This window comes from Lissotriton vulgaris, chromosome 5 (assembly GCF_964263255.1).
Source record: "Lissotriton vulgaris chromosome 5, aLisVul1.2, whole genome shotgun sequence".
Classification (NCBI taxonomy): Eukaryota; Metazoa; Chordata; class Amphibia; order Caudata; family Salamandridae; genus Lissotriton; species Lissotriton vulgaris.
The window spans coordinates 842,149,920-842,159,251 of NC_141693.1; the positions used below are offsets into that span (position 1 = coordinate 842,149,920).

At 46.9% G+C, this 9,332-nt stretch overlaps 1 protein-coding gene across 2 annotated transcripts in view; it reads left to right on the forward strand.

The window, feature by feature from the left end:
- Positions 1–8,435, forward strand: part of CCAR1 (cell division cycle and apoptosis regulator 1) — a 1,290,009-nt gene extending 1,281,574 nt beyond the window's left edge. For both annotated transcript variants that reach the window (XM_086922386.1, XM_086922387.1), the window contains exon 26: positions 7,966–8,435. The gene's annotated coding sequence lies outside the window, so the exon portion shown is untranslated. The remainder of the gene's footprint in view (positions 1–7,965) is intronic.
- The last annotated feature ends 897 nt before the right edge of the window (positions 8,436–9,332 follow it).

The window sequence follows — 9,332 nt, forward strand, 5'->3', positions numbered from 1 at the left end:
TGTCAGCCACCTCCAGACTACGGCTGACCTCCTGCACCTGCTGGGGTTCTCCATCAATGTGCCAAAGTCACACTTGTGTCCCTCTCAGAAGCTCCTCTTCATCGGAGCGGTTCTAGACTCGGCTCAGTTTCGGGTTTATCCTCCCGAACAGCGAGTTCGGGATATTCAGGCTCTGATTCCGATCTTTCAGCCGTTATCCAGAGTCTCGGTCAGGTTGACGCTGCGGCTCCTGGGGCTGATGGCCTCCTGCATACTTCTGGTGCATCACGCAAGGTGGCGGATGCAGGCTCTGCAGTGGGACCTGAAGTTTCAGTGGGCCAAGCATCAGGGCAACTTGTCCGACCATGTCTTGATTTCGGAGGGCACTGCAAGACAGTTGCAGTAGTGGCTCACGGACCACGATTGGGTCAGCGGCAGATCCCTCTCACTACCCCAACCGGAGCACGTAGTTGTGACGGACGCGTCCCTCCAGGGCTGGGGAGGCCACATGGGAGAGGCGGAGATCAGAGGCCTCTGGTCTCCGGCGGAGTCCCGGCTCCATATCAACCTTCTGGAGCTGGGGGCGATCCGGCTTGCACTGAAGGCATTCCTCCCCTCTGTCCGGGGGAGTGTAGTGCAGGTGTTAGGTGTTCACAGACAACACCACCGCCATGTGGTACTACAACAAACAGGGCGGGTGGGGTCGTGGACCTTATGCCAGGAGGCTCTGCGCCTCTGGCAGTGGCTGGAACATCAGGGGGTGTCCCTGGTGGTTCAACACCTGGCAGGTTCCCTGAACGCCAGGGCGGACGAACTCAGCCGTCATTGCATGATGGATCACGAATGGTGTCTGAACTCGGACGTGGCGCAAGGCCTCTTACAGCAGTGGGGAGAGCCTTGGTTAGATCTATTCGCAACAGAAGAGAACGCGCAAAGTCATCAGTTCTGCACGTTGGAATTTCCAAGGCGGCACTCGCTCAGAGACGCTTTTCGTCGCGAGTGGAGTTGCGGTCTGTTGTACGCCTTTCCGCCTATACCACTTCTGCCCAGAGTGCTGAAGAAGATCAGGCACGACCGGCCCCAAGTCATCCTTGTGGCTCCGGACTGGGCATGGAGGTTCTGGTATCCCGAGCTACTCAGCATGTCTGTCGATCCCCCGATTCGTCTGCCCCTTCAGGAGGACCTTCTGTCGCAGCAGCAGGGGATGATCCTCCACCCGAACCTGTCCATTCTCCACTTACATGCGTGGAGATTGAGCGGCAACAGTTTTCGTCCATTTGACTTGCCTCCTGAAGTCTGTAATGTCATTCTGGCAGCCAGGCGTCCCTTCACAAAATCGGTATACGCCTGCAGGTGGAACAAATTTGTGGCATGGTGCACAGCAAAGGCTGTGGATCCCCTTTCTGCCCCTCTTTCAGAGGTTCTCTTTTTTCTTTCTCTTGCCCAGCAGGGCTCTGCTCTGGGCACTCTGAAGGGCTACCTCTCGGCCATTTCCGCCTTCTTAAGGCTACCTGATCAGACCTCCTTGTTTAAGTCCCCAGTTGTTAATAGGTTCTTGAAGGGCATCACTCATATGTTTTCTCCAGTTCCTTTCGTGATGCATCAGTGGGACTTGAACCTTGTTCTAACTTTTCTGATGTGCGCTCCCTTTGAACCACTTCATAACTGTCCTCTTCGCCCTTACTCCCCGTGACTGGGAAAAAATACATGAGAGTGTCAGAAAGGTGTCAGCGTGCAACCGCTTCAAACAAATCCAATATAATATTATCCACATGACCTACCTCTCCCCTAAACGTCTCCAGACCATTGATGCTACCAGGGAGGCCCATTGTCCGATGCCGCAGCCCCTTGGCGGACTTTGTGCATATGGTATGGACGTGTCCGGTCCTCCACTCCTACTGGGTGGAGGTACGGGAGGTCTTGATGAGAGTGTCGGGTGGGTGATAGAGTTGGACCCATGTCCCTGCCTCGTAGGCTTAATCGCCCGAGACCCCAAACGAAAGGTGAGCAGGCGGTTTCTGATACTAGGCCTGGTTACAGCCCGGCGCCGTATTGCAATTCATTGGTTGTCCCCACAGGGCCCGACACTGCAGAAATGGGTGGCAGACCTGAGGGAAAGGGCGCTGGCAGAAGTGGAGCACATGAGGCATACGAGGAGGGATGGGAGGCTACCAGAGGTCTTACAGGCTTGGGGGGTCATGTTTCAGGAGCTGGTGGGACTGGATGCCCCTTCAACGCAAGACGGTTCGGAACCGATAGATTTGGGACAGGGAGAGACTCTGACTCAGGGCAACGGGACACACAATGACCCAGTGTAGGCGGCATATGGCAAAGACCCTATTTTTTTTTTTATTATTATTTTTTTTTTAGTTCACGACTTCTCCATGACCCGGCAGCTGGGGTGGGGGAGGGAGGAGGGGAGTTGGAGGGAGGGTTGGGGGCGGAGGGAGGGGGGACTGGGGAGTTCTCATATAGTTCATTAAGGTTTAGCTGACATGTAACCATGCAAGGGGTGATTCTGCGCCTCCATTATCCTGGCTATAGTGATGTACCAGGCCGATTGCTGAAAGTGCTCTGTGGATTTTTATGAATGGTGCGATTACGATATAAGTTTGTACCTTGCTGGATTTACTGTCCCGGAGTTGAAAATTCAAAACATGATAAATAAAGTTTAAAAAAAGAAAAGAAAAAAAAAGTAATTAAGTGAAATAAAACCCTACTAAAGTCAGTCAAAAACAAAAAACAAAAAAAAAACTGTCCTCTTCGCCTCCTTACTCTGAAGACCGCTTTCCTGCTGGTTGCCATCACCTCTGCCAGGAGAGTGAGTGAGCTCCAGGCCCTTTCTTCTAAGCCTCCTTTCCTTTCAGTCCATCCGGAGAAAGTTGTGTTGCAGACACGACCCTCTTTCCTACCCAAGGTAGTCACAGGCTTCCACATCGGGCAGTCCATCACTTTGCCCACCTTCTTTCCGCCTCTGCATCCCTCGAAAGAGGAAGAGAGGCTCCACCGTCTGGACCCAAAACGTGCGCTCTCCTTCTATCTGGATCGCACATGCCAGTTCCGGGTGGATGACCAACTCTTTGTTAGTTACGTGGGCGCTAAGAAGGGATGGGCGGTGCACAAACGAACCATTTCTCAATGGGTCGTCTTGTGCATCAAGGCTTGTTACTCTTTGGCTCAAAAGGAGCCTCCTGTGGGGCTTCGTGCTCATTCCACACGGGCCAGGGCGGCTACTACTGCCCTGGGCCGTGGAGTCCCCTTGCAGGACATCTTTCAGGCAGCTAGGTGGGCCTCGCTGCACACGTTCGCAAGACACTACTACCTGGACAGCCAAGTACGGAGAGATGGCTTTTTCGGCCCTTCCGTTCTCCATGACTTTCTGGTATGATCATTGGTTCGCTGACCCACCACCGGGGTTGGTATTGCTGGGGTATCTATTCTAAGGTAAAGAATCTAATACTAACCTGTTTCTTTCAGATGCACAAGTTACTTACCTTCGGTAATGATATATCTGTAAGAAACAGTAGTTAGTATTAGATTCCTTACCGCCCCACCCATCCTCCCCGTTCTGCGAACCGATATCTAGGGTTAAGGTCATCCCCTTTCAGGGCCCTAGTTTCATGGCACCAGTGTTGGTTTTTATCATGGCTCTGTGTTTATGGCGCGGAAAAAGCTGTGTATAAGAACTGACGTCAGCGCGCCAGGGTGGCGTCTAAGTACATCCGCGATGTCATCCCGGCGCCCACGATTCCTACGACGGTCGCAGAGCCACTGACGACTCCTACCGAAGCGCAAGGGTACTGCTACGCAAAAATTTCCGGATCCAGTCTGACGCCTGGGGGTATTCTAAGGTAAGGAATCTAACACTAACTACTGTTTCTTACAGATATATTGTTACCGAAGGTAAGTAACTTGTGCTTCAGGATATTCAGGTTATAATACTTATGTTTGAGCATCTATCCTGGATTTTGGTGATACTGACTCTGAGGCTGCTGGGCCTCATGGCCTCCTGCATCCTGCTGGTGAATCATGGCAGATGACACATGTGGGCTCTGCAGTGGGACCTGAAGTTCCAATGGGCGCAGCATCACGGAAATCTCACTGACCTGGTCCAGATCTCGGAGAGACCTGCAGAGGATCTGCAGTGGTGGTTTACACACTGCGATTGGGTCAGGGGCAGACCCCTCTCCCTTCCCCAACCAGATCTCACAGTAGTGACTGATACGTCACTTCTAGGATGGGGCAATCACAGAAAGATGGAGATCAGAGGACTATGGTCTCTGGTGGAAGCCACCCTCCATATCAAATTGTTGTAGCTTCATGCAATCCAATTGACACTAAAAGCCTTCTTACCATCTCTCAAGAGGAGGCTAGTTCAGGTGTTCACAGACAACACTACTGCCATGTGGTACTGCAACAAAGAAGGCGGGCTGGGGTCATGGACTCTTTGTCAGGAGGCCATGCGTCACTGGATTTGGCTGGAACAACAGGGAATATCTCTGATGGTACACCACCTGGCCGGTTACCTAAACGCCAGGGCGGATGAACTCAGCCGTCTGTGCCTAGTGGATCACGAATTGCATCTGATGGATCACAAATTGCTTACAGGGGTGGGGAGAGCCTTGGTTAGATCTGTTCGCCTCCGTCAGGAACGCACAATTTCAACAGTTTAGCGCATTGGAGTTTCTAAGGCAGCTCTCACTCGGCAATGCTTTGCATCTCGTGATGAGCCCAGGCCTCCTGTACACCTTTCTGCCCATACCACTCCTGTTCAGAGTGCTCAAGAAGATCAGGAGCAACCGGGCCCAAGTCATTCTTGTGACTCCGAAATGGGCATGGAATGTTTGGTATTCCGAGCTTCTGCAGATGAGCATCCATCCTCCGATCAGGCTGCTCCTTCGGGAGGATCTTTTGTCGCAGCAGCAGGTGAGGGTCCTCCACCCAAACCTGTCAACCCCCCACCTCCTTGCATGGAGATTGAGCGGCAACAGTTGAAAGCATTTGGCCTTCCTCCTGAAGTATGTGAAGTTATTTATTTATTTATTTATTTATTTTTGTAATTTGTTGAGCGCGGCAAATACCCGTGGGCGTTATTCTAGCTGGCAGGAATCCCACCACTAAGTCTTGTTTGTAAATATTTTACAGAACAGTCTGTTCACCCCCTGTCTGCCTCCCTATCTGACATTCTCCTTTCTATTCTATCTCTTACCCAGCAAGGCTCTCATCTGGGAACTCTGAAGGGTTACATCTTGGCCATTTCTGCCTTTCTATAGCTGTCAGATCAACCTTCACTATTCAAGTCCCCTATTGTAAATAGATTCCTGAAGGGGCTTACACATTTGTTTCCCCCTCACATTTTATTATGCTCCAGCAGGACCTCAACTTGCTTCTCCCTTATCTGATGTGTTCACCATTTGAGCCAGTGCACAATTGCCCCTTCTGGCTGCTTACTATCAAAACAGCCTTTTTAGTGACAATAACTTCTGCCAGGAGGGTGAGCAAATTGCAGGCTTTTTCTCCTCAGCCTCCTTACCTGACTGTCTTTTCAGACAAGGTAATGCTACGCACTGGGACTTCTTTTTTTCCGAAAGTGATGACACGTTTTCACCTAGGGCAATCTGTCACCTTGCCCACCTTCAATGCTCCTCTGCTTCCTTCTAAGGAAGAAAGAACGTCTCCACCCCAAAGATCATTATCGTTCTACCTTAACCACACTAGAGAGTTCCGGGTGGATGACCAACTCTTTGTCGGATACGTTGAAGCAAAGAAGGGATGTGCTGTGCAGAAGAGGATGGGTTATCCTCTGCAATAAAATTTGTTATGCTTTGGTGAAGAAACCGCCTCCTGAAGTCCTCAGTGCTCATTGAACCAGAGCTAAGGCAGCCGCTACAGCTCTCCAGCGTGGTGTCCCAGTCCTTGACATTTGGCATGCGGCTATGTGGGCATCCCTTCACACGTTTGCCAAGCATTATTGACTGGGTATTGAGGTCCGTAGGGAAGGCCTCTTCAGCTGCTCGGTCCTACAGGACTTTCTGGTTTAAACTTTTCTGCAGTCCCTCCTCCGTGGATGGTATTGCTTGTTTATCTGTTCTAAGGTAAGTAATCTGCGGCTAAATGTCTCTATCAGATGTAAAAGTTACTTACCTTCGGTAACGCCTTATCTGGTAGAGACACGATCTAGCCACAGATTACTTACCGACTCACCCATCCTCCCTGCACTGCTGAGAAGTTTTTCATGTCAGGGCTATTCTTTTTCAAGGCCCAAGTTCTTTTAACACACCACTGTCAGTTAACTTCTTGGTTCTGTGCTTCTGGCGTGGAAAGTCGAGAAAAGTACTGACGTCAGTTTGCCGACGTAGCGCCTATATAGACGATGCCGACGTCCCGACAAACTCGACGCCTATGATGTCACAGAATCGCCATTCGCCACCTACCGGCGAGCAGGGGTACTACTAAGAAAAATCTTCCAGATCCAGCCTGACTCCTGGAAGTTCAAAGTTAAAGAATCTGCGGCTAGATCATTTCTCTACCAGTTAAGGCGTTACCAAAGTTAAGCGCCTTGTCTTTCTTGTACTTATAAGTAAGGCACATGGTATTACAATCTGACATGAAAGAAGGGGCTTCTAGATCACTTACTAGAAATGGATCAATGACAGTGACACCAACAAATATTCAATCTCTGCTATTTACAGACTGCTAATGGACGGTCAAAATAAAGATAAGACTCTTGGAGATGGATAAGGAGTGGGACAAATTATATATTATAGGGTTCGAATCTCAGCCAGAACCTGTGAAATGTGTGGCACAATACAAATTACTTCATTATTGCTACTGAACACCTCAGGAAATAGCAGAATGGAGCAAAAGGAAAGAGGCATTGTGCTGGCGAGGTTCTGGGGCCCCAGGTAGGTTGACACACCTGCTGTGAAACTGTCATATGCTTGGAAGGGACTGGAATAACATTCTGACTGATTTGCAAGTAGTTTATGAAACTTTCATAACGCAAGATTGTATCCCCATCTTGTTAGTTTCCACACACCCTGGACAGAGAACTTACTGGTCACTGAAAGGTGGATCGCTCACTATAGCTTTGACGGTCGCTCTCCAAGTAATACTAGCACTGTAGAATACGACTCAATCACCTAAAACCGATGAATCGCTCACTAAGATGTGAAACACCTCAGCTATAAAAAATAAAAAAATAAAAACTCAACTGATAGACTAATTTTGCCGGCACCCTATTATTTAATCCAAGGATTACCATGAACTAGAACCCATTACCTTAGAATCTTACATTTTATATCAGGTTATCAATCATCCTTGCCTAAAAGTATACTGTACAAGTAAACAAATTAATGGAGGGGGGGATAGAATAAATAGCCGGTGATTGCGTGTATGCCACTCTACGCACATTACTGTCTAGTAGTCATTATCTACCACATCTAGATACATGTAGATGCAGAGTTTGGTACATAGGAGAGGAGTGTGGGGTGCTTTCACTGGTATTTTGTTCTAGTGGAACCATCACTGCTATGAACCTCGCTGGTCACTGGCTGCTGAATAAGGTATGCGTTCCATAAAACCTATAAAAAAGATTCAAGACTAAAATTAAATATTAAAAAAAGTACAAATCACATTCAGATTAACCTTGCATATTCTCCACAATTGAGGTTAAAGAATACAGGCGTATGACAGAAAAGTTGCAGAAGTCATATGTTGCACGTGAATTACACCTAATAGTTGTGCAAATCTGGATAGGAGTTGTCAATCCCATGCATGTGCAGGTCTTAGCTTTACTATTTGTTTGAAGGGGTCTCTAAGTCCCATTATCTGTAAAATATAGAAAGGAAGAGAAATGCTGAGACAACGATATGAATGAATGCAGTGTTTTCCTCCAATTCTACCGAAATATGCTTGTTACTAGAAAAAATGCATTGATTTATAAATAATACCATTAACTTCTACTATTGTTTTTCCGTTTAACAGGATTCAGTGAAAGGTGAAGAACCGTATCAAAAGCCTGACGAAAATAGAACGAGTCTTTTGTGAAATTGGAGGACTGTTAAATTATTTGTTATATAATATTGTATAAATTGTAATGATACTATGTTTTTAAGAGAGGCATGTGTGATTTATAATAATATAAATATTTGTTGGATAAAAAAATGTACATATTTTTATGAATACCTCGGTCTGCTGTGAAGATTTGTAGGATTCAATTTATTAGACACTTTTTGAGTTAAAGGTGATTTTTGGTTAACGAATGAGTTTGACTCAACGGTGAGTGTAAAACTTGGAAATCGAGTAAACTGTATATCTAGTAATATGTATTTAATCCTAGAACTTCCTCTCTGAAATAAGTATATATTTATAGAAAGTTGTAGTTTTTGTTTGTCTTACAAATTAATGTGTTTTAATTTACATACAAATATTAAACACAGTGCTTGATTTTGAAAGATTAGCATTCCATAAATACATCTTAAATTTGCCTTCCCTGTCCATAATAGTTGCATGTTTATTCATTGGATCTGCTCAAAAATAACTTGGTACCCAGTATTTTGATGGTTTAAGAAATTACCAGCAAACTTCCAAAAACATTTGTAGCTAGATGGAAATGTAAAGAGTTTGCATAATATTTTTCGGTGGCATCCAATAACAATTGTGCCTTTTGTATTAAAATAAATTATGCTATATTTCTGTTTAAATTAGTGGCTCAAATGTTTATACACTTAATATACAATAATTATATTCTTGATAGAGACTTCCAACTGCAGATTCCTCACCTTAAAAATATTCCCAGGTGTCATACTGCATCAGGATATTTTTTTGTAATTCCCTTACTCATCAGTAGGTGGTGTTGCGTGGCAACCCAATGGACACGTCCTACCTCGAATATGGCATCAGGGCTCTAAATATATGCTACCTCCTCACCTGACGTGTCTTTTCTGTCTGCTCTTGCCAACGCGGACCAGCAGCATTCAAATCCTGTCATACATAACCGAGATTCTTGTCCCTTAAAAATAAACTACAGTGTGCAACATGTCACCCTCTTAAACAACAGGGCTCAAATCCTGTTGTACCTGCAGTTGACAGATGTAGTTCACTGACAACCACGACGACTGCCTCTAACACCTCGGCACCAAACACGACTCGAACTCGCGCAGCTGCTATGCCAAAATGAATAGGAAGACCATTGAAGATCGAGAGGCCAAGTTTGCTGATGCCATACTCAGGAACTTGAAGACACAGTCTCGGGTTGAAGTCGCAAGCAACTACTTGCTCTTGCTCCCGAGGTTGCTCCTGTGACCAGTTGTTTTCTAGGTCACGGGGCTCACCTAAGTCTAGAAAATCCC